This window comes from Stenella coeruleoalba, assembly GCF_951394435.1.
Source record: "Stenella coeruleoalba genome assembly, chromosome: 10".
NCBI classification, from domain to species: domain Eukaryota; kingdom Metazoa; phylum Chordata; class Mammalia; order Artiodactyla; family Delphinidae; genus Stenella; species Stenella coeruleoalba.
This window is the reverse complement of record NC_137156.1, coordinates 58,446,549-58,472,935: the sequence shown is the minus strand read 5'-3', so window position 1 is coordinate 58,472,935 and position 26,387 is coordinate 58,446,549.

The following is a 26,387-nucleotide window of genomic DNA, read 5'->3' as shown; positions in this document are numbered from 1 at the left end:
ACCCCTTCCTCCCATGTCCTGAAAGCAACACGGACCCAACAGAGGTCTGCAACTTGACCCAACGGCTGGCCTAGGTTCAATTCCCACTCACCCTGGCTGGGGGCCTGGTTAGATGTTCCTCCAGTTCAGTCCCCATTATCTCATGGGCCTCATGACAAAGGAGTGGCAGTGGCTCCACTGCGACACCTTCTGATGACTTCTGGGAACCCAGTGGGGGGAAAGGCATACAGTGAGAAGCTAAGGTGGCCATGAATCTCCCTGTACACCCACTTCTGCGCCGTCCCGGGGGCCGCCGATCGCTGGTTCATGAAAAGGAGGCGTCGTCTGTGTGGGTCGGTCTGCATCTGCCTCCCTGACCCCTGGCTCGGTTCTCTGCCCTTCTTGGCCCTGCTCTGACTCCCAGTTGGATGTGGTCAGAAGCAGACCCTGGCAGGAGATGGGGGTGGGCGGAGAACAGTTGGGGCGCTCCTGCCTGCCTCTCTCTCTCCCGAGTTGCTCCACACGGCCCCTCCCTGCGTGGGACGCTGATGACCCTTGTCCCTCTCTTGCCCTTCGGTCCTCGGGATAACAGCTTCCTGGTGTCACCCGTCTCTGGGCACCTCAGCATCCCTTGTTTGTTCCCTTAGCCCTGCCCGCCCCTCTGGAAGTATCCCTTTCCTTAAAGCCTCTCCTTTGGAACCATCTGGGGTGAGTTCTGTCTCACGTGCAGCCCCTGAATGATACAGCACGAGGGCCCCTCCTCTGAAGGGCAAGCAGGTGACACCTGTAAATGCAAACGCCACCCGAGGAGAAACAGTCTCCACTTCTCACCATGAGACGCACACCCGCATTTGGCATCTCCTGGCCTCCCGCAAAACCACGTGCCTCTCCCCCTCCCCTGCAGTGATGCAAATTAGGGTGAAAGAAAGGTGTCCTGAGGTCAAGAGCTCTGGTCTCCTTCCTGCTGGATGTGTGGCCTGGGCCAGTCACACCACCCCTGTGAGCCTCAGTTTCCTTCCGAGGTTGCAGCAGGCAGGGTTGGTGACCAGACGGGTTCCAGGGTGCCAAAGGGCAGGACCGGGCAGAAGGAGGCCAGACAGGTCCACGGGGGACAGACAGACTCCAGGGGCTACCCAGAGGCAGGGGATTTATTCATGGCAGCCAGTGAGCCAGGAGGGAGCTGGGCATCTTGGCAGGAGTGAGGGGCCCTGAGGGCTCAGAGTTCAGTCAGATAGACACCCCCCCACCGACAAGTGACAGCCACACCATGAGTGTGTGACAGCTGCAGATACCAAGTGCTTGCTGGCTGAAGGGAAGTACCACAGAGGGGGGGATGTTCAAACTGGGCTTTTTCACAGAGTTAAGAAGCTGGAGAGGGCATTCCAGGCAGAGGGACAGTGTTTGCAAAGCCCCAGGTTGGGGATCAGGGATGAGGAAGCACAAGGATGACAAGAAGACTGCTCATTCAGAGGGTCGGGAATGTTGCTGGAAAACAATCTGGTGGAGGTTGGGTTGGGTGGGAGAAGCGATGTCAGTATTGCAGGGTCTCTTACAACAGCTTCCCCCATGCAGAGCCTGAGACAAGGATTCTTGAGGGCGTGTCTGCTGGAGAAGGGCAGTGAGGGCAGTGGGAGGGGTGGGGGAAGGAGTGGAACCAGCATGTGGTCTCGCTTCAACCAGATCACAGCAGGCGCTCTGGAGCACCAGGTAGTCTGGGCTTAAGACAAAGGGCCATGAGCTGCAGGACCGGTGGGCAAAACTCCTGGGCCAGGTAGTTCCTGGTCAGCCCGAGGCAATTCTCTGGGCAGCCAGGATGTGGTGCACCGGCAAACGGGGCATCTGGGCTGTGTTTGGACAGCCTTCACCTGCCTGTCTCACTGGGCCCTCCAAGCTCCCCCTTGGGTGCCTTCCCAAGGAAACAAATTTCGTCCAGTCCACCAGTCCACAGGGGCATGGGCTCCCAGGTCCCCCAGGAGCATTCTAGATGGTCAGAGGTACACTCTTCCCAGACTGGGGCTGTTGGAAGGGGTGAGCGTGGCCACACAGGGACAAACGTCAGAGGAGGTTGTCTGTGACACGCCTGCCGACACAGCCCTCCCAAAAAGCAGCGAGGTCTGATGTAAGTGGCTTCCAAGGGCATGCTGACCACAGGTTTTCTGGGTGACTTGGGGCCCCCTGCCCACCTGGGTGTAGTGCAGGGATGCCTGGCCTCGCTCTGCCTTCTTGGGGAGTTGGATGCTCTATGACTTAAGGTTATGTGTCAGGGAAGGGGCACAGGGCAGGCCTCAGAGATCATTTGCCCCGTGCATCTGACGTGTGTCCTCTGACCCAAGTTGAACAGGGGTTCAACTTCAATAGAGTTGAATAGGGATTGAACCGAGCGTGTCCACTTATATGTGGATGTTTATTCAATACATATCCTGTGGGACGTTTTCCATCCATGGTTTGTTGAATCCCTGGATATGGAGGGCTGACTATGGGATTTGAGCATCTGCGGATTTTGGTATCCACTTCGGGTCCTGGAACCAATCCCCCACTGATACCAAGGGACGACTGTTCTTTGTCATCGCAAATACTTGGGCCTGAAGCCAGCATGATTTGCCTGTGAAAACAACAGGAAATCCTCCCCAACCCATTACCTGTCAGCTCCCCTCACTCAGTCCCAGATACCACACATCTCCCGCCGGGTTCCCACAAGAGCATCAGTTATCAATCAGGAGATGATGCCGCCTGGAGCAAAGAGCCGGGATTCACGCCATGTGGTGCCCCTGCATGAGTCGCTTTCCTCCTCACCGACGGGGTCTTAACGGTCCAAGTGGGCCTTTGTGTGGCCCAAGCACCACCCGTGAATCCTTGTGGGATCCACACACAATATTAGAGATGGGGAGACTTGGCCCGGAGACGTTAAGCCACTTGCCCACATCATCAGATTAATGAGTGATGGTACTAGGATTGGGACCCCAGTGGAGCTAAGAGGTACTGCCCTCAACCAGGTGGCTCTGCAGGTTCCCAGGGCCGGCTGGAGGGTTGAACCAGGTGTCGTAGTTGGAATTTCCTTGGTTTAGTGCAGAGCCCAATGCAGTTTCTTATCTCTCCCCCTCCATGCGAACCGTGCACCTTACATCACTCCCCTGCTGTAAAACCTTCAACTCCATTACTTACCGTGTAAAACCGCAGGTCCTGGCTCTCGCCTATCTGTCCAGGGTGATCTCTCTCCATCGCTGCCCTCACTCCCTACTCTCCAGACCCAGCCATGGTCTCTCAGCCCTCCCTGCCTTGTACATTTCACACCTTTGTAGGTTTCACACCTCCCCTGGATGCCCTCAATCCCTGCTTGGATGACTAACTCCCACTGAGCCTTGGCCATTCAGCTCCATATTCACTGAGCCTTCCCTCCAGCCCGCTTCAACCTCCTGCTCTGGGCTCCCTTGGCATCCTGGGCCCACCTCTGCCACATCCGTAGCACGCTGGCCAGTTGCGGTTTGCTTGTCTAGGTCCCCTGCTAGATGGTGGGCTTCTTGAGGCCTCATCCATCCTTCTCTAGATGCCGTCCTTGGAACCAGCACAGGACCTGCCACCAGGAAGTACCCAACACACAGTAAGACTCCACAAACAGCTCTGAAAATAGGGATGAGCGGGCAAGCCTCAGAGCCCTTTCCTCCAATGCTGGGCTTTCTGCATGGGACCGGCCTCCACAGAGCAGGGGAAAACCAAGGGCTCAGGGTGCCGCACCCAGCCTCCAAGGGGGCTGCTGAGAACCCAGGGAGGGGAAACCTCATCAGGCTGATAACTGAGCTGACCACAGAGCTTTGGGAGAAAAGGCAGAGGAGGGAGAGAATTCTCATTCCGGGGTGGCCAGTTCTGTGGGCAGAGTTTCTAACCCACCCCCATCCTGACTCAAAGCCCCTCCCTGCTGTCTGCAGTGTCTTAGGTTAAATTTTGCAAACGCCAGCTCTCTCAACGATGCCGTTCCTAAGCTTTCATTGTTGACATCTGAGCTCTGCAGAAGCGCTTTTTAAGGAGACTTTTGTTGTTGGGTGGGTTTCTTTTTAAGGTATTTTTTGTCCTTGTCAGTTCATCTAGAGAGTTTTTGACAAGACTTTGCAAGAATGAAATTGTTTCAGAAAGAAGGAGGGGGAGGAGAATGAGAAAGAGGGAGGGAGTGAAGAAGGAAGGGAGAGAGCGGGGAGGGTCATAAGCTGCCGGATCTTCAAGGCTCTAAGATATTGTCCAGTTTTGGCTTTTTTTCCTTTCTGGTTTTTTTTTTTTTTTTTTTTGCAAATGAATAACTGAGGCCCCCAAACAGGGGAAAAAAAAAAAAACCTGGCCAGTTTTTCCTCATTCAGCTAGTGACAAAGCCAGAGCCCCAACCCAGCCATGGGGATACACGAGGCACTGCACCAGTCGCCGGTCACTTGGGATGGACTGATGGGGGGGGGGGGGGCAGAGTCACGTGACCCTTGAGTCCACGCCTCCCTCTGGAGTTTTCTGCAGGTGAGGGCATGAGGGAGGCGAGCTCTTCACATTCCCCACCCCCTCACCCCAATAACCAGGTCGGGATCAACAGTCACTCCATAAGCATGCAGTGAAAATCTTATTCCTTCTCTGCCTGCCTCCCTAATTTACACGTGTCCCCCATCACCAAGCAGGGCCTGCCCCATGGCACAGAGCCTGACGTCCATCCACTCTCTGAGAGAATAAATAAATAAGGTTGAGAACAAAGAGCTCTCAAGTTTCAGCCAAGGTGTGGGCTGGTGCGGGAGCTGTCCTTTGCCAGGAGGTAATGGCTGTAAGTCAGACCACACTGGATGGAAATTCTGCTGCGTTTTGAAGTCCATTTGGTCTTATTGCTTGTTCAGCTTCTTAATGCATTAATGATAAAACATCAGGGTGAATATGTATTCCCAAAAAAAGTGCATTTAATCAATACTGCACTTACTCTATTTGGCTACGATGAAGTGGTAAACAGGAGTTAGGCGGGCTCTGTGAGCGTGAAGCTCTTCTCCTTCTGGAAGCCTTTCCCAGCAGAGGGAGGATCTGAGGGGTGTCAACTCCCAGGAAGGAAGTAGCCAGCCCGCAGGTCCTGTGGTCAGGTAGACAGGAACACAGTCAGATCTCCTAGGGAGAACCAGGTCCCGCCTCAGTTGCATGCCCTCTGCCCCCTCTGGCCTTAGGTGAGTGCCCTTCCCTTTCCGCCTGCAATTTTCCCACCTGTGAAATGGGGCTCTGATGCTAGCCTCACACCCACAGTGCAGGGGTTATCAGAAACTCTGGGATGCAAGACGTGTTTGATTAATATGGGTGTCATTGTGAGAAGCAAGCAGGTTAGTAGGTGTCCAGTGCTCCTGTGGTGCTGGCCGTGGGAAATGCCCCATGGCCAGTTATTATCATTTTCATTTGCACACCCCCCCCCCGCCGCCCTCCCCTCCTCCCTGCCAACCTCTTTGGCATCCCAAAGCATTGTCTCCAGCAAGAGCTGCTTGCCTCGTCTCAGCAAGGCCTTTCAGCCCAAGTCTTAGCTCCTCATTTTATAGAGAAGGAAATTAAAGCCCAGAGAGGTTAAGTGACTTGCCCAAAGTCACACAGCTGGCATGAGGCAGAGTTCAGTCTTCTCATCCCTGAACTCTGTCTTCTGACCATGCCTAACCTAAGTGATCTGGGATGGCAAAGAGGGGGGTCTCCATGAATAGGATATTCTGTAAATATTTGTTCAACATTGATTTAGGGGCTGAGCTCTGTGGTGGGGAAGAAGCTCCTTAGCAGGAACCCGGCTTGCACCTCCCACTCAGCTAAACCAGGGCCCTTTATTTAAGGAGACCCACCTGACTTGGGAGGTAGTCTAGGGACCCTTCTAGTGTTTCTCAAGCATTTCTTCAACAAATGCTTACTGAGTGACCACCTGTGTCAGCCACCAGGCCACTGCACCATGGCCCTGAGGAGCGTACTTTCCTCCCAAGCAGCTTCTCAAAGGATTCCTTCCAAACACGTTGCCGCTCAGGGGCTTCACTCTGAGAAAGTCCTGTTAATACAATTTTGCCCATTCTGTTCCACCTCTGCTCCTCTGATAGCCTGCCTTCCTGGTGCTGGCAACCTCTGCCTCTTTACCCGACTCTACCCCCGGGCAGCCGCTCCCTAGTGTATAAACAAAAGCACATGATACAATGACATTTTGATTGACCAGGCTGTTCTTGGGTCAATACCAAGTGTTCTGGAAAATTCAGGGAAGTCAGCAGCCCCGAGGGATGCTGATTACCATGGTAGACACTTGATAGCTGCTCACTAAAGCCTCCTTGCTCAGTGTCCTTCGGGTGGCTAATGGCTGGATCCACTTCCCCTGGGAGCCAGGCCCGCATTACTTCCTGCTTCTTCCTCACATGATGCCCTGTGTTATCTTCATTCTCTCTTCAGACCGATCCCCAGTGGGTCCATCTCCAACCAAGAGGCTTTCGTCTCCATTCTCAGTGTTGCCCAGAGTAGGGGGTGGGAGGGTGATGTGGGGGTCACAGCACCAAGTTCCCCCAAATCACCAGGCAAAGGCCAGAGGAGGGGTGGGTGGGCGACCCGTCAGACTAGTGACATTCCACACCAAGGCCTGCTGTGCCCACTGTACTGGCCACTTCCCCGCATGCCTGCCAAGACCTGGCTCCTCACCTGGCCTCACGAGGGAGACCATGGGGCCCAGCCACTCCAGAGCTGGTCACAAGACCAAGACGGAGCCTTTTATTTTATTCTTCATTGAAGTATAGTTGATTTAGAATGTTGTGTTCATTCCTGGTGTACAGCAAAGTGATTCAGTTGTACACACGCATGTATACATATATATGTATATTTCTTTTTCATATTCTTTTCCATTATAGTTTACTACAAGATATTGAATATGCTCCCCATACAGTAGGTCCTTGTTGTTTATCTATTTTATATACAGTAGTGTTATCTGCTAATCCCAAACTCCTAATTTATCCCTCCCTCTCCCCCTTTCCCCTTTGGGAACCATGAGTTTGTTTTCTAGGGACCACGATGGAATTTGAACTGCCCGTGGGCCTCACGAGAAAACAGTGCTCGGCATCTGGGTGCCGCCCTCAGACCTCAGCAGAGTTCTTCTCCTGGGTGCGCCAGCCCCCTGACAGGGGTGACACACAGCTGAGCAGCAGGGCTGAGTCTCCCCCATGCTATAAGGGCCCAGCTCAGGACAGCCAAATCCATTTGCAGAGTAGGGGCTCTCAGAGTCCCAATTTGTCTTCCCGCTGCCACGCAGCATCCTGCATTAAGGTCTCGGCAGCCTTCCAACAGAGTTTTGCTTTCAACTTTATTTTAGTGGTTGGGCAACTTGGGAAATCTGAATTCCACTGACACATTTAAGATCCTCTTGCCTGTCAGCCCATGGAGAAAATTCATCTCAGAGACACAGAGTCCTTCTGAGCTCCAGGCCTCTTGAAGGATAAAGACTCCATCCTGTTGGATGGGAAAGGGGAGGATCCCTGGCAAAATGGTTCCAGCAATGAGCACCTTTGTCCTGGGGCTCCTTTTCCCCTTGGCTTTTCGCTGAGGGAGCAACTGTCCTGAGCACAGGCCTTTACGGTCGCCCTTTGGGACACTTTGTTCCCTTCAGTCACCACCCTCAGAGCCATTTTCTCCACAGGCCCAGGAGCTTCCCCAAGGGCTGGGAAAAAACAAAAACAAAAGAACTGTTGGCTACACAAGGCAAAAAAAACAAACTTTATTTGAAATTAAACAGCTACAAAATTTCACATTTCGTTGGCAAGTCAACTGCCACTCAACTTGGGTGGGATTGGCACCTGTGAAGTCTGTTTGTGTGAGGTGTGGACAGGCTGTGTACAATGTAGGATGAGGCCTTAAGAAGTCAGGAGGCTGTATTAGGCAGAGTCTGTTGGCAAAAGAGAACCTGGGTCATATAATTGAAATGAGGAGATGGATGAGGGGCGGAGCTAGTCACAAAGGCCAGAAGGGCTGCGAAGGACACAGGAGAGGGCGAGGCAATCCAGGGTTTAGTTGCAGCTGGAAGGCACCACCACCCCTTGGGACAGAGGGGTTGAGGGATGAGAGGATGTCTCCAGACCAGGCTCTAGGGGTTTCCTGATGGGACTGGGGACCACAGCAGGAGGGCCCATAGGGGGGGCAGGGCTGGAACCATAAAGGAAATAGAGCCATTGCCTGGCATACCACCCAAAGCAGGGGAGAGGAGCAGTACCCTGACTTTTCCCTTCCTCTCCCCTCCCATCTCTCACCAGGGTCTCCCCTCCCATTAGCTACATCCCACTGGAAGCTCATGAGTGAGAGATCCTGGGACACTTTTTGTAGGACTCATCCCCCTACAGTACAGAGAAGAATGGGCAGGGCAGGGATTGGAGAACAAGCAGGTAAATGGCCCTGACCATTATTTAAGAAGGATGTTGATAACCAGAGGTGTCCTTTCAGAGAGTGACGGAGGTCGTGGGGCGCTAGGGTGCTGATCATAGAAAGAGAGAAGAGGAACTGTTAATGTTAGCTGAGCCTGGGTCTTCAGGGTTCAATCTAGGGAAGACTTTTGAGCATGTTCAGAGAGGAAGTGGGCTGCCTTAGGAGACAGGGAAGGATGAAGGCTGCAGAGGAGGGGCAGGGTCAGATGATGTCGCAGGCTCATTTCTTCCCTAAGACCATGACCCTGCACTCTTCCATTACAACGCTGAGAGCCGGCCCAGGCAGTGCTGGCTGGACTAGAGTGCTATCCCATGCAACAGTGAGAAGTTTTTGCTATGATAATGGTCCATAACAAACAGCCCCAACAGCTCAGTGGCTTACAACTACAGTGCTGACTTTGGGCCCACAGTGTGTTGGTCGGCTGTGGTTTGGTTGATCTTGGCTGGGCTCAGTGACGTATGGATGAATCAGGTTGAACTCTACGCGTCAGGTTGGGGTTGGGGCCCCCCACAGGTCTTTATACTGAGGTTCAAGCTGAGAGTCAACGGCTTAATGAACATGCCTTCTTGGTGGCAGGGTGTAGAAGCTGCAAGAGGACTGGCAGAAATGTGCCACGTCGCCTGCAGCCTCAGCTCAGAATGGCACACTTTCACTTCTGTCCTCATCCCATCAGCCAAAGCAAGTCACATGGCCAAGTCCAAAGTCGAGCATAGAAAATCTGCCCGTGGAAAAGTCATGTCAAGGGAAGGAAGGAAGAATTTCAGGACAAATAACACAACCTACCTCGAATAATGTGCATCTTTTCAGAGTAAGGTGACAGTATAGCATGGTGGTTAAAGCCATAAACTGATACGGGTTTGTGTTCCAGCTCTGTTACGTCTTGGCAAATGACCTTGGGCAACCTTTCTGGGCTTCAGTTTCCTCATCCAGAAAATGGAAACACTAATATGCAGACCCTCCAGTGTGGTTGTGAGGGTGAGCTGGGAAGGCAGATGTGAAATGCTGAGCTGGGTGCCTGGCCTCTAGTTAGAACCTAATAGATGCTGGCTGGGATGTTGTTAGGAAGAATCTGTTGAAAATTGTGCCTTCTGGGGGCAAGGCATGCAGCAAGGAGAGGGGAGGAACATTTCAGGGAAATAATTTGAAAATCTCTGCATGGTAGGCTCATGAAAAAAAGGAAATTGCTCAGTAACTGAGTCATCCACTGAGCTCTGGGAACAGAAAGCCTGCAGGCTGGCACTGTTCTCCACTGCAGAGTTGACAGCTTGTTGGAGGAGGGATGGCACTAGGTGGGGGGAGGGGGAGGGCTGACTTCCTCTCCTGGTCGCTCGCTCTGGCTCACCCACAGCCCTGTACACACAGAGGTCCAATTTCTGGAACGACCTCAGCCGGCTTGCAGAAGTGCTGGTTCCCGGGAACTACCACGCTGCAATTTGAGAATTTAAATATATGCATTTGCTTAATCTTTTCTTTTAAAGAAAGACATAAATCCCTCCCAAAATGCATGGTTCTGCATCATTATTTATTCCTGTGCCTTCCCAGATCAAGTCCTAAGCTGTTGAAAGGGAAGAAACAAATAATAGGGAGACTTAGCAAGACAAGACTAGCAGATCAGAAGTCCCACCAGTCACGAGATGCCCTCAGTTGGGTGGCAGGAGCGTAGGTGTAGGTTTGTGGATCTCTCCGTCGCACAGTGGTTGGGGCATAGCTTTTGGAGTCAGACTGCCTGAGTACAAATTCCCTCCCTTTGCTTCCTAGATATGTGACTGAGTAAAGGAGCCCCGGTGATTCAGAATCTTCATCCGTTAAAAGGGGTAGTGATGGCTCCTAACTCACAGGTTCTTGGAAGGCTTGCATGAAATACCCTGTCTCTTGAAGCACTTGCTGTGCTGTAGCCGCACTCATTGCTTTCCTTTGTGGCTGTTCAATGCAGTTGATAAGCACTCCATTAGCCAAGGTCAAGAATTTTATTCCCACGTGGAAACAGTGTTTGCTTTGAGGGGGAACCAGGAGGGACGGGGGAGGCACTCGGAACAAAACACCATTGCAGGCCGAGCTCATCCGGGTGGCAGCAATCCGCTGGCCCTCAGCTTTGGAGGCTCAGCGCTTCGACTTGTTGACATTTCTGTCTTAGTTTGGGTTCCCCCAAAGCAGACCCTGAGATGAGGGTTCATATGGAAGCAATTTATTAGGGAATGATTTATTAGCAAGTGTTTCCTAGAGAAACTGGTAGGGGGGTGGGGAAGTGGGATCAAGAAGCAAGGGTGTGACACTAAGCCTGGGCGGTAAGTTTGGCTTCGTCCCACTGGGGACAGGGCATGTCATACTTCAGAGGATCTCCATGAGGGTCAAAGGAACGGGGAGGATTTATCAGTCATTGGTCAAGGGCGGCCCCAAGAGGATGCAAATTCCCAGGCGCTTCCAGTTGTCCACACACACGGGCAAAGTGGGTTTCAGCAACCTGCGCTCCATCCTCAGGTGCTGGCTCTTGGAGAGAAAGCAGGAGGGGTCCCACTGCACACAGACGTGGTAAGGGGACCCGAGAGGTTTCGGGAGAGCATGAACAGCAGCTGGTACAACACCCAAAGGTGACCGGCTGCTGGGGACTGGCTCATGTGAAGCAAACTCCCAATAGATTGCCACGTCTCCAGGGAGAAACAGAACCAGCAGGCACTCCTGGTTTTCACGTCCAGGGATCAGCCCATGTTCCCCAGGGAGGAAAGCCTGCCATAAAAACAGAGGTTGCAGGCCGAGGAGTGTTGACTGCGTTTCGTGATGGCCCGGAGCTTCAGTGGTGATAAGAAAAGGATGGGGGGTGTTCGTGGGTCAGGATCCCACCTTGCCCTGATGGGGCTGGAAACTAACTCTCCTGGCATTGCCAGCTGCAGTGTGGGGTAGTGAGATGCAGTCTGCATTTGGGAGTCCGAAGGAGCAGGGTTCAAATCCTGACTCTTTCCTGTACCCGCTGTGTAACCTTGGGCAAACTACCTGGCCTCTCTGAGCCTCCTAAGGTCTGGCTGAAATGACTGTCATCCCACTCTTTGTGGAGGCGATTTCAAAACCAGAGTCCCAGGTCGCTTCCTTACAGAGCCATGCGATCGCTGCTCGACCTGAGGGGACTGCCGCTCGGAAAACAGTGAGCGGCAGTGGTTATCGCCTGCGTCTTCCTCAGGGCTAGCCTCACAATTTTTTTCTCCTTCTTTTTAACGAAATGGCGTTCGTCTCAATCCACTCCTAAGAGAGTGCTCCTTGAAGCCTATCGCCCCACTCCAGCCCCAACCCCTGGGCCAGGCTACTGCCTCCTCTCCCCGCCCCCTCCCCATGCAGTGGCCAGCCCTCTGCCTTCATTCCCCCGAGTGCCACCAACAGGATGCTCCTGTGTGTCATGGAATTTTACTCGAGGTCTGGGGCTGCCGAGAGGGGATTATGACAGAGCACAGCACGGGAAACAAGTTTCACTGCGGGCCTGGAGATCCCGGGCTCTGGAAGCTGCCAGCCTTCCTGATGCTCAGGGGCTTTCACTGGCCCTCGGTCTCCCCAGGATTCTCTCCCTCAGCGCTGCTGAGTCTCTCCCCTGTGAGGCCCTCACCCACACCGCACCCAGGGCACACTCGCCACTTCCCACCACACTGGGCCTCCACAGCAGGCACGTCTCAGGGCCTGTGACCCCATCATACCCTGCTGCACTGTCTTAACCCCTTTCCTCCTGGTCCAGGCCCAGGGCCTTCACTTTTCTCAATCATAAATCCAAAAAAAAAAAAAGAAAAGCTCCCCTAAGTTTTCATTTTTTTTCTTTCTTTCTTTCCTTCTCTCTTTCTTTCTTTTTTTTTTTTTAACAAAAATACAGCACAGTCCAAGAGGCTAAGAGGGACTTTTTCCCAGGAAGTCTGGCTCAAATGGCAGCTTGGTTTTAGCAAGAGCGTCCCTTCCCATCCTCACCTGCCTCCGTGGTCCCCTCTTCCCCAGCTCTGCCGCTCTTCCCACCCCAACACACACACACACACACACACACACACACACACACACACGCACGCACGCACGCACGCACACACACGCGCGCACACACACACCCCGTGACTCTTCCTCTAGCTTTTGCATTCCTCCAATCAAATCAGGTCTGGGCTGGAGCCCTCCTGCCTCTTTAAGGTGACTTGGCATTTTTCTCTGCGTGGATCCATTTTGCTGGCTTTATGGTTTAACTGGCAGAGGGATGTCTTATTATTTCCGAATTCTTCCAGGCACATCTCTGTGACTTCTCCCCCTCCCCCTCTGCCTGGGGCGGGGCTGCAGAATTTATCCAGGGGAATCAGCACCGATGCCCTCACTCCCACTGCCCTCGCAAGGCTCTGGGATATTTTAAAACGTTGTTTCTTTACAATAAGAATGCATGTTCATTGCAGAAGAAAAACAGAAAATGTAGGTAAGCAAATATAAAAATCAGTCTTAATCCACCATGTAGAAATAGTCTCTGCTAACATTTTGGTAAATATGCTCCCAGGTTTTATTTTCCATGAATATACGTGCATGTCAGTCAGGACTCTTTCGGTTGCAGGCGACAGAAACTCAAACCCCTTGTTGGGGGCTGCATCGTAGCCCGCTCCCCTCCTTACCCCACCCCGCTATTCCTAGGCTGAAATTCTAACTCCTGGTATCTCAGAAGTAAGGTATTTGGAGACAGGGGCATTGTAGAGGTCGTTAAGGTTAAATGAGGTCCTTGGAGTGGGCTCTCATCCAATATGACTGATGTCCTTAGAAGAAGACATTAGGACACAGACAAGCACAGCAGGAAGCTCATGAGAAGACACAACCAGGAGAAAAGCCTCAGAAGAAACTAACCCTGTTGATACCTTGATCTCAGACCGGGTGGCTTAAACAACAGAAATGTACCTTCTCAAAATTCCAGAGACTAGAAGCCGTAGCGAACGAACGCACCCCTGAAACTAGCTGCAGCCCAAAGTGGGGTTTGTTTGATGGGTCATACAACTGCAGGAGTGACGCTGGGGTACAGGTGGGTCACATGGGAAGATGTGGACTGGGGATTCGAAAACCACCAGGAACTCACATTCTGACGCCCATGCCTGCTTCTCTCTGGCTCTGTCCTCCCAGAATGAGCTCCCTGCGCCTGGCAGGAAAGAGCTCCCCCATCTCCAACGGACAGTTCCACCCCCAAGGAGGGACAGGCCTTTGGTTTCACTGCTAGTTTACAAGATCCTAAGGACAGGTTTTGTTTTGGCTGTGCCGTGTGGCTTGCAGGATCCTGGTTCCCCGACCGGGGATTGAACCTGCGCCCTCAGCAGTGAAAGCACGGAGTCCTAACACTGGACCACCAGGGAATTCCCTGGGGACAGGTTTTGCTAGGCCTGGCTTAGGTCATAGCCTACTCCAAGGCCATTCAAGCTTATACAGGACAGCAGGGCCACCTTGCCAGCGTTTCCATGCCACGTTCCGGCCTTGCTAGTTGAACCCTCCTCACAGGTATCATTCAGGTCCTTTTGCTGAGAGCCCAGCCAAAACTAGGATGAGGCAAGCAAGGCATGCACCTTAAGTGCCAAATTTGTGGGATACCAAGAAGGAAGAACACAGCGTAAGCAAAGGAAGTAATCTTCTCAGGCAGTATTGAAAGAAAATCAAATCAGCAAAGCATGGCCCACAGGCTGCCTGCCTGTTTTACTAAGTGCAGTTTTATTAGGACACTGTGGGTTCAGCCATCCAGCAGTGCTTTGCTGCTGTAATGATAGAGTCTGCCAAAGAGAGAGTGAACTTCCCTGAGACACCTCTGACTTTGGTGCTGTATTAGTCAGGATTCTGCAGGGCAACAGAACCAACAGGATGCATATATATGGAGAGAGAGGGAGGGAGAGGGAGAGGGAGAGGGGGAGGGGGAGGGAGAGGGAGAGGGAGAGGGAGAGGGAGAGGGAGAGGGAGAGGGAGAGGGAGAGGGAGAGGGAGAGGGAGAGGGAGAGGGAGAGAGGGAGGGAGAGAGGGAGGGAGGGAGAGAGATTTTATTTTAAGGGCCTGGCTCACACCATTGTGAAGGCCTGGCAAGTTCAAAATCTGCAGTGGAGGCTGCAGACTGAAGGCCCAGGGAAGAGTTCAAGTCCAAAGGCGGTCTGCTGTCAGAATTCCTTTTTCTCCCAGGGACCTCAGTCTTTTTCTGTTAAGGCCTTCAACTGATTGGGTGAGGCCCACCCACATTCTGGAGAGTAATCTACTTTACTGCTGATTTAAATGGTAATCTCATCTACATCTAGAATAATATTTGACCAAATATCTGGGTCCTGGGGCCTAGCCAAATTGACCCCAGATGAACTATCACAGGTACCTTCTATTATTATTGAATTTGTGATTGGCACTTTATCTTCGCCATGCAGACATTCTTTTTCTCCATAGCAAAGAAAGAGAGTCCTGCATGTGAGAGAAGAGACGTTGTTTTATGTCTCTTTGCATACGCTCTGATGTTTTCTTGCGTAGTACTTTGCACAAAGGAGACACCAGATGTTTGTTATTTGATGGGTGGCTCTAAATTTAGCTAGCTGTTGGGCCTCAGTTTAAAAAAAATTTTTTTTTTTTTTGGTCAAAAATTTGTAGGACCTTAGGAGGAAACTGGCTATTTTCAAAATCCAAGTACAAAATAGTTCAGGTTCAAATAGCAGCAGAAGAGTCTTTTCAAGAATGCTTTCTCTCAGTCTTCCAACTCATGCCTTAAAAGCACATCCAGCACTTGACCTTTGAGAGAATTCTGTAGATGCGGAATCAAAATCCCAGGCAGTCTTTGTCTGTGGAACATGAAACTTCCTTTTACAATTTCTTTCTCAAATCCTTAATCCTCACAATAATGAAAATGATTTATCAGATTAAGACACAAGTTAATCCCATCTGAACAACTTGATGTTATCATGTTTAATTTCAAATTTAATTATTTTGGTATTTAATTACAAAACAGTTAATTACCTTATTGCAATTATGTCTTGTTAAGGTAGAAAGAGGCTAGAAATCCCTGATAACGGGCTACCCTCAGGCAGAGCCATTTTCCACTTTATCACCAAAGCTATCAGCCCTGCTTCCTGATTTTCCTGTTGCTTAAGCACATCCTGTTTGTTCTTGGTCTCTTCCCTACGCTCCCAAAACCAGTATCCCAAGGCACATTCTGTTGTTTGCGTTGACTGCTCCAACCAGGCCCTCCAAAGCCTTGTTCTTTGACACTTTAAACAGCATCCCTCTGCCCCCCTCCACCTTCTTATGGACAGGGGGTTGTATCCTTTTAAGATAGGAGTTGCAAACTTCAGTGCTTTTTGTGTCGCCCTGCCTGTGGGCATCTAACACCAGAACAGGGCAGGCATCATTCCGTAAAGACGGACACTGCTCCTGGCTCTGCCACAGGGCTGTGGGGTTTGCTAGCTTTATCCTTTGGAATGAAGGGTCTTAAGGGAGAGGCCAGCATGGCTGGTGCGGTAGGGTTCTCCGGGGCCTCAGGGCACTGGCTATTTGCCCAATGGCACAGAAGAACTTTGACGTTTTTCACCACTGAGACAACTCTACCAGTGCATCCGGGCTCAGCCCCATCCCTGCCCACAGGGTCAGGCAGGTTAAGAAGATGCTTGAAATAGGATGAGGGTCGCATGTGGGCAGGGGGTGGGGGGGAACTGGTATCCAGGAAGCAGCCTGGTGATTATCTTGGTGGACAGCTTTTTTCAAGAGAAATCCCAAATTCAAATTTTTTTTGAGAAAATTTCAGATTTTTAAAACACTAGAAGCCAACTCAAGTTTTTTTTTTTTTCCCTCCCAAATACCTGTGGGTCAGCGTAAATGTAACTGGGTGCTGACCTCCTTCCCCACTTGTAGTCATAGCTGTTCCACCCTGCATGGGGCTTCTATTTTCTCATCTTCTGTTTAAAAGTGAGCATGATAAACAACAGGGACCTACTGTATGGCACAGGGAACTGTATTCAATATCTTATAATAACCTATAATGGAAAAGAATCTGAAAAAGAATATATATATATATAAACCTGAATCACTTTGCTGTACACCTGAAACTTTGTAAATCAACTATACTTCAATTTAAAAAAGAAAAAAGTGAGGATGGACTTCTGGCTTCCGCTTAGGATGTGGAAAACTGGGAAAACATCACTCCCACCCTTACAACAAGAAAAAAACTAAACATTGTACAAATTCACAATTTCCCTTGAACCCATAAGAAAACTGAGGACACTGGGTAGATGATTAACTCAAAATCTAAAGACAGGCACCTCCAAGGAAAGACGGGATTGGAGCACTTGCTTGCCTAGAACAGACGTCACCGGACGTCACACTGGCGAGTAGGAAAAATCCGCCTCAACTCTGCAGTGACTGCCACGGGCTAAGTGTGGGTGTCGTGAGAACTTGGGAATCCCCTCCCTGGGAGCCACAGACACAGGGACTCGTCCCCCCCACCTCACAGGCTCCTCTCTGCTGACCTAGCAGGTGCTCATAAGAAAGATCGGGGACAGAGCAAGGGTCCTGAGAAAGCGTCCCCATGGTGCAGCTCTTGGGCAGGGGAACAGCAGCTGCTGCAGGAAGGGTCAGCAGTCCTTCCCCATAGAACAGCATTAAGCTGCTGTGGAAGGGCAGCAAACTCTACTGCTTTCAAGCACCCAGGGCAGCTGGAGGAAGAGAACAGGAAAAAAAAAACAATCTCCACCCTGGAGGAAGAGCCAGAGATACATCCTGGACCCAGACTGTGAAAGGTCTCCTACAGCTGGGGCACTGCAGAATCTCCTGGAAGACCTCACTCCTGAGGGACAGGGCACCGTGCCTGCCCAAGGCTGAGGTCAAATCAGAACAACACCCTTCTCCCTCCCACATTCTATGATGAGGATAACCAGTGTCAAGCGACAAGTGACAGTGTCTTATTGCTAGAAGAGACATCTTCTCTCAGCTGCAGGTGCACAGGAAATCCCGAAGCTGAAGGTGGAAAGAGATTAGAAAACAAGTCTGGAAAAAGTTCAAATGTCCTACAACCGGGGAATGGATAAACAAAGTGTAGTACTTTGTACAACAGGATATGGAACGGCAATACAAAGGACTGAACCCCTGAAGCACTTGTTCACGCGGATGAATGTCACGTGCATTATGCTAATTCCTACATGCTGTAGGATTCCATTTCCATGACATTCCTGCAAAGGCAAAACTATAGGGATAGAAAACAGATTAGTGGATCCCAGTAGCTGGGAATAGGGTGGGGATTAAACCACAAAGGAGAACAGAGAAATTCTGGGGGATGATGAGAACTGTTCTGTATTTGGATCGTGGTAGAGATTCCACGACCCTATACTTTTCTCAAGACTTGCAGAACTATACACCGAAAAGGGAAATTTTTACTCTGTGTAAATTATACCTTAATGAAATAAACGGAATAAAATGAGGGTCATCAAATTATCAAACCAAGCACCAATCCATTTCTTCTGACCATCTTTTCTTTTAAGTTGGCTATGCTGTCCTAAGAAAAGTGAAACTCAGAAGCAAAGGACGGGCATGTGAATTAGTCAGCCTCCTTTTGACTGTAAAAGACAGACACTCGGGCTTCCCTGGTGGCGCAGGGGTTGAGAGTCCGCCTGCCGATGCAGGGGACACGGGTTCGTGCCCTGGTCCGGGAAGACCCCACATGCCGCGGAGCGGCTGGGCCCGTGAGCCATGGCCGCTGAGCCTGCGCGTCCGGAGCCTGTGCTCCGCAACGGGAGAGGCCACAACGGTGAGAGGCCCGTGTACCGCAAAAAATAAAAAAAAAGACACTCAACTCAGTCTAGCTTAGGTTCAAGAGGAATTTGATGAGAGGACTATATCTTTCACAGACTGGCACCAGCGGTGATGAGAACCAGGGACTCATTTCTGTCCTTTGACTCCCTCTCTCCCTGGGTACCTTCTCTCTCACCACACACTGGCTTCCTCTGAACATGGTTGCCAGCCTTACACCTTCACCAACAAAGAGGAACTGCATCCCTTATTCTGATTCCAGTTCAAAAGGTTCCAGGAAGTGCTCTGATTGGCCCAGCTGAGGCCAATCAGCAGGGGCAAAGGAGCAGAGATCCTATGATTGCTACCTTCCATTCCACGTGGTGGGAGTGGGAAACAGATGCTCCCCTCTGAAGGTAGACTGCTAAGCAGACAAGACATTGTCTATTGCAGCTCATTATCATCTGATGGCAATTAATTTTCTTTTTTGCTCTCCAAAAGAGCTTGAAGTTCTTCTTCTAGCTTTAGTTCATTTCAATTTTGTAAAGTGAACAAGTGGCTATGGTGAGGAATGAAGAGGAGTATAAGGCAAGGTCCTTCCCCTCAAAAACAAAACAAAAAACCTCTGCATCCCAGTCTAACGGGGGAGACAGGCGCAAACAGCTCATTACAAGATCCTGTGATAACCACTCTGGGAGCACAGAGGGAGGGGGCCACCCAACCAAGTCCAGGGTTTCAGACAAGGTGTCCTATTAGAGATGATTGCAGTGCAATTTGAAGGTTGAGTAAGAAGGGGAAGGGCATTCCAAACAGAAGTGTAGGACCTGCATGAGTACAGGGGAATCGCTCTCACAATGGATGGACTGTAAATCCTTCAATGGGGGAATGTCAGGTCTTTCATGAAAAAGAATACTTTACTTTTGAAAAAAGCACTATAGTTTTCAGAACACTTACAACTTTTTGGGGGTTTTTTTGCTTCTCCAGCAGGCTTACCCAACAGAAACATTACCAAAAATGGGGAAACAAGAACACAACAAACTTCGGAGAAAAGGGTGAACAGATATTCTTCAACAGTGCTCAGCCCACGTGCCACTCCCACCTCTAGGACTGGCCTGCAGGTAGGTTGATGCTTCAATGTTGGGGGTTGGTGAGATGGGTGTGGTAGAAACAGAAAGTGGCCAGGAACTTCCAAATTGCTAAACAGTGCCTTGTGGGACCTAGACTGGGTAGGGAAGATGGATGAGAAACTGTAAGAAAAGGGAGGATCAAGGAGATGGAGTTCTAATGAAGTTGAAGAACCAAAACACTGGGAATAAGGGCACAAAACATTGGAGGGGTAGAGAGTGAAGTGTGAGATGGAAAGATTTCTGTGACTGTGCAGTTCTAGGAGATGGCATGCTCCGTAGGATGTGTCATGTAGGATGTAGTGGCTCGCCAAAGAAGGAGGCGGAATAGCGTTATTGGAGCTATTAGAAGAGGTCAAGGACCTTTGAGACAAGACATTGGATGCATGTCAGCATGAAAACTGAAGCCATAAGGTGTATAGATGAATCTGGAGTGGAGAAGAAAACCAAGTGGCAGGTGCCAAAGTTTTTGAGAAAAGAGAGGGAGTGATCAGGAGGTTGGTGGAAGATAGCGACTGGGAGGGGAAAGGAAGGTGGAGCTTGATGATAGGAACTTCAAGAAGGAGGTGTTTGCATGGGGATGGAAAAGCAGTGTCCATGAGCAACTGCAGAGTCAGAGGCAGACAGCCATTGCTCCACTGACTGCAAAGGCAGACGCAAGAGCTGGAGACAAAATGAGCAGCCCACACTCAGGAAGTACAGGGCATATCCTTGGCCAGGATTGAAAGAGCCTAACAGAGAGCATTTTTTAAAATTAATTTTCATTGAAGTATAGTTGGTTTACAATATTGCATTACTTTCAGGTGTATAGCATAGTGATTCAGGGGTTTTTTTGGGGGGGGTTGCAGATTATGTTCCACTATAGGTTATTACAAGCTATTGAATATAATTCCCTGTGCTATATAGTAAATCCTTGTTGCTTATCTATTTTATGTAAAGTGGTTTGTATCTGCTAATCCAATACTCCTAATTTGTACCTTCTATGCCCATTTGATAACCATAAGTTTTTTTCCTTGTCTGTGAGTCTGTTTCCGTTTTGTACCTAGATTCATTTGTGTTATTTTTTAGATTCCACATATAAGTGATGTCATGTGGTACTTACCTTTCTCTGTCTGGCTTATTTCACTCAGCATAATATTCTCTAGGTCCGTCCATGTTGTGGCAATGGCACCATTTCATTCTTTTTATGGCTGAGGAATAGTGCATTGTCTATACACACCACAGCTTCCTAAGCCAATGTTGGTCGAAGAGCAGCTGGTTGGCTTCCATGTCTTGGCTATTGTAAACAGTGCTGCTATGAACATTGGTATACATGTATCTTTTCGAATTAGAGTTTTCACTTTTTTCTGGATATATGCCCAGGAGTGGGACTGCTAGATCATATGGTAGCTCTATTTTTAGTTTTTTAAGGAACCTCCATACGGTTCTCCATAGCGGCTGTATCAATGTACATTCCCACCAACAGTGCAGGAGGGTTCCCTTGTCTCCACACCCTCTCCAGCACTGATTATTTGTAGACTTGTTGATGATGGTCATTCTGACCAGTGTGAGGTGACACCTCATTGTGGTTTTGATTTGCATTCCTCTAATAATTAACAATGTGGAGCATCTTTTTTGTGTGTCTGTTGGCCAGCTACATGTCTTCTTTGGAGAAATGTCTCTTTAGGTCTTCTGCCTGTTTTTGATTGGGTTGTTTGGTTTTTTGATATTGAGTTGTATGAGCTGTTTGTATAGTTTGGATATTAACCCCTTATCAAATATATTGTTTGCAAATATTTTCTCCCATTCCGTGGGTTGTATTTTCACTTTGTCAATGGTTTTCTTTGCTGTGCAATAGCTTGTAAGTTTGATTAGGTCCTGTTTGTTTATTTTTGCTTTTATTTCTTTTGCCTTGGGAGACTGATCTAAGAAAATATTGCTACAATTTATGCCAAAGAATGTTTTGCTTATGTTCTCTTCTGGGAGTTTTACTGTGTCATGTCTTACATTTAGGTCTTCAATCCAGTTTGAGTTTATTTTTTAATATGTTGTGAGTGAATGTTCTAATTTCATTGATTTACACATATATGTTCAACTTTCCCAACACCACTTGTTGAAGAGACTGTCTTTTCTCCATTGTATAATCTTGCCTCCTTTGTCGTAGATTAATGGGGCATAAGTGTGTGGGTTTATTTCTGGATTCTATTCTGTTCCATTGATCTATACGTCTGTTTTTATGCCAATACCATGCTGTTTTGATTACTATAGCTTTGTAGTATAGTCTGAAGCCTGGAAGGGTTATACCTGCAGCTTTGTTCTTTTTTCTCAGGATTGCTTTGGCAATTCTGGGCCTTTTGTGATTCCATATAAATTTTAGGATTATGTGCTCTAGTTCTGTGAAAAATGTCATGAGTATTTTGCTAGGGATTGCATTAAATCTGTAAATTGCTTTCAGTAGTGGGGTCATTTTAACAATATGAATTCTTCCAACCCAGGAGCACAGGCTATCTCTCCATTTCTTTGACTCTTCTTCAGTTTCCTTCATCAATGTCTTAGTTTTCAGCATATAGGTCCTTTACCCCCTTGGTTAAGTTTATTCCTATGTTTTGCATTTTTTATTTTGATGTGATTTTAAACAGGATTTTTTTTTACTTTCTCTATTTCATTATTAGTGTAAAGAAACATAACAGATTTCTGTATATTAATCTCGTATCCTGCTACCTTCATTTATTAGTTCTAATAGTTTTTGTGCGGAGACTTCAGGGTTCTCTCTATAAAGTACATGTCATCTGCAAATAGTGACAGTTTTACCTCTTCCCTTCCAATTTGGATTCCCTTTTATTTCTTTTTCTTGTCTGATTGCGGTGGCTAAGAATTTCAACACTGTGTTGAATAGAAGCAACCCAGAGAACATTTACTGAACACCAGACACTGCCTGGATGTGCCGATCAGCTCGGTGTCCATCAGAGTGTGGCACTGTACCACTTTCCATAGGTACGATGGTGTCAGGTAGTCCACGATGATCATTTTCTCCATTTAAGACTAACATGATTATTCTAATATACATGCTTATAAATATATAAATATATATATATAATCTCCAGTATATCAACCTGGAGAATTCACAGATATTGTTCCTTAGAATGAGACTAAAGTTTAGAATGGAGTCAACTTAAAAAATCAATTAAGTAATAAAGCACATGGTACACGGATAAGGGGGCAAAGTGTGAAGGTGGTATGCAAATGCCCCAAATGTGGAAAACCCTGGATTATTTCACTTACTCTGCACAAAAACTCTGAGTTAAATATAGCTGTCATTCCCTCCTGGGTATCAGGACAGTCTAAGCGTCTAGCCACTGACACACCACAGCTTCAACTCACACTAAGGAAAGAAGTTCTAGGTCTCTGTGCTGCAGAGGGTTCCCACAGTTCTTGGGCAGGCACAGGGGCCTCCACAGCCTGGAATGGAGCAGATAGGATTCTGGGCATTCTAAAGGGAAGCTCCTGTCCCAGTCACCCATCATGTATCTTTTTTTTTTTTTTTTTTGCTGTATTTGGGCCTCTCACTGTTGTGGCCTCTCCCGTTGCAGAGCACAGGCTCCGGACACGCAGGCTCAGCGGCTATGGCTCACGGGCCCAGCCGCTCCGCGGCATGTGGGATCTTCCCGGACCGGGGCACGAACCCATGTCCCCTGCATCGGCAGGCAGACTCTCAACCACTGCACCACCAGGGAAGCCCCCATGTATCTTTTATACTGAAATATTTTAGATGTCAGTTCAGCCTGATTTCTTCTAGAAAATATATTTTTACAAAAAACAGCCTCACTGTGGCAGACACCTCACGTGCTATCTCAGATTCTCTTAAGTGGCCACCATGCCAGCCTCTGCCATGATGGGCTCTGGGAGGGCAACTTGGTTCTGCCACCTGAGGTTTCTGGCCGCTCCCGTGACTTCCAGACTCAGACGACCCCCCCCCCCGCCCCATGCTATTGGGCATGGATCATGTTTTCACAGTGGCTCCTGAAGGAGCCGTGTGATGCAACCCAGAAGCACAGGGAAATGAACTCTTATGGGGAGAGCCTTACCCAGTGAGGGACAAGAGACTGTGGAGAACCAGAAGACAAATCCCCTCTCCATTCCTCCATATGGACTATTTCTAGGCATGGTGCTCCTACATTGTCTGTTCAGAGACATCCCACATGGCCAAATGTCCGGCCATGTCTCTTCCTGAAGCAAGATCTGCTCAGCAACGAACCACCTTGTATTTTCTCATCCTTCCTGGTGCCTTCCTTGCCCCTCACTCTTGCTGCCCTGGGATTGTACCTTCCAATTACACACTAGCACTTACACCTTACCTCGTGCTCTCTGTTCAGAGGAGCCTGGGCTGTGTGAATCTAAGTAGGGATTTTTTTCAATTCTCATCCGTAGCAATTGTAAAGGTCAGTTTCAAAAGTATAGTGGGCGACTTCCCTCACCTCGAAAGACTGCCCAGAGGAACAGAGTGACTGACTGGCAGAGGCTGGGAGGTAAACCACCTGCTTGGGGAAAGGAGTAGTAGCAACCACTATGCTTCTGTAGACGCTCAGCATTCAGGCGGAAGGTCCAGCTAGACAGCCCGGAGCCATCGAATGTGCATAGGGATGGCCGTTGGACGGGACCAAGCCAAGGTGAGAACAGCAGCCGTGAATGCCATGCAGCCTCGCCGCCACTGGGTTCCGGCTCACCTTGCCCCTGTTTGCTAGGCTGTGGGCTGTAGGAAACCTCTGGAATATTCCCATCAGGTGGAGGAGGGGCAGCACCTCGCAGAGAGGGAACTTTGAACTGGATGGTGATTGAAATCCTTGATTAGACTAACATTTTTATTGGATTAGACTGGCCTTTGCTGGAATGGACTGAATTTAGTGTTACTGCTGCCAAGTGGGAATGAGAGCTCATTAAAGAAAGTACATGCAATTATTATTATTTTTTAAGTGCAGTTGGACTCTCCGAAGCCCCACTTTAATTTGGCCAGGAGCCCTGTCCTTGACTATGAACTCTGAGGAGAGCCAACCAGACTCCGGCACTTGGATAAATGGGGTTTATGTTTCTGTGGCTGGAATAATGAGGCCTGGGGTAAACTACCAGGATGCTGTGCAATGGCCGAGTCTACAGGAGAGACCGGCTGTGTGTTCCTGGCCACAGAGATCGTGGGGACGAATGAAAGGTCAGCATGTCAAGTATGTTTTTATAACGTGCTTTGCTGTCTAAATCCATCGTGGACACAGTTCCAGTATCAGCATTTGCCGGTTGTTGTATAAGTGGGGTGTGTATGCATGGTGTGTGTGTGCGCACGCGTGTGTGCGTGCGTGCGTGCATGGTGTGTACAAAGCAATGTTTGAGAGCCCAGGCTCTATGATCAGGTAGATCTGACCTGAGACCCAGCTCTGTCACTCACCAGCAATGTAAGCTTGGGTAAGTTCTTAACCTTTCTAAGGCACGGCTTTCTCACCTGAAAAGTGAGGATAATTATACCAACTTCACTGGTCTGTTGTGAGAATCCAAACTCCCACCATCGCGTAACTTAGCAATTCCTGCCACGTCCACATCCCGCTTTATGCTGCTTCTTCTCTGCTCCAGCCCTGCCCCAACCCAGCTCCAGTTTCTGCCCAGATCTGTACTGCCAGGGAGGCTGACCTGTGGACTCCCCCCAGGCCCCTAGCCCACTGGCCTCCAGGTGGCTTGGCCCATGGAAGATGCTGGCAGGAGATGAGACCTTGGAGGGAGAGAGGCTGGGGTGTTTCTTCCCTGCCCTCCTCACCTGGGTGCCTTGGCTCTGCCCACAGTCGGCCCCTCGGTAGCTCCATCTCTCATTGAGGCCCGGTTCCCTCCCTCGACCCTTCCGGCCTCAGGTGGTCACAGCCACCCCGGGGGCTACTCTCAGAGACTTAGCATTATTTAGGGTTCCCTGTACCCTGTCCCAGGAATCTGTGTGTGGCCGCCCCTTCATCAAGTGTTGCCACGGAGACCAGGGAGAATTCTTTTTCCTACCTAATTCTGGGTGATACACTCCTGATTTACTGTTTAAGTGGTGTTTTCCTAAACAACCTCACGTTTCAAAAATCTAAATGATTGTTTTATGGGAATTTTACGTCTCTGTGTCATTGTGGACTTGATATGCTGGCTTTAACTTTTCTAATCACATTAAGATAGACACGTACCTTTAAAAATAAGAGTGTTCCCGGAATTCTCTGGCAGTCCAGTGATTAGGACTCCATGCTTTCACTGCCAAGGGCCTGGGTTCAATCCCCGGTCGGGGAACTAACACCCACCAAGCTGCGGAGCGCGGCCAGAAAAAAAAACAAAAAATGTGTTCACCGTGTCCCACCTAAAATCAGCTCTGGTACCTCCTTGGCCTGTGAAGTCCCCTTTGAGAAGGACTGAGTCATTTGTGGAATCGCTCAGCTCAGGGACACTCGCTTTATTGTCTGAGGACTGTTCTTAAAATAAGGACCCATGTAGTCACACGGCGGCAACTCCAGACACACGGCAAACACACACCAGGCAGGAGCACGTTTCTTCTCAAACTATCTCCGCTATTCGCATAAAATATAACGTATCGTCGTGTAGCTAATAAAGGCTGCCTGCCTCCTGTTGTGACAGCTTTCTGGATGAGAATCGTCCTCTCTCCCCTGCAGAAAGGGCAAGGTGTTCATTTCGAAAAAGAAATGATCTGCAATCAGCCCCAGTGCAGACAGGAAGTCTTTCTGAAGTCCACCTTCAAATGACAAGGATTTAAGAAAGAAATTTGGTGGAATCTTGCTGGGATTTTCATACCAAGAAGCTGAATAGTTAAGACAGAACATGTCACTCTTTGTTAAAAAATAGAATATGCCCAGATAGCTGGGTTCAACCTCTTAAGCATCTTTTCTCCTTCCTCCTGCCTCAGTCCCACCCACCACACCTTCTGGCCACACACACATGCTAACTGGCACTTGCACAGTCTCACACATGTGCGTGTACACACATTCACACCCGCACGCCCCTCCCGGGCGGGCGCAGCGGCAGGATGGCAGGTCCATCTCCCTGCCCTCTAGCATCAGGGAGTTGGCTGCTTTTTGTACAAATTACCTCCAGAACAAAGCAAGCTGGCCTGTGAGAGGATTTGTGTCATATCTGCTGGAGTGGCGCTGCTCAGGA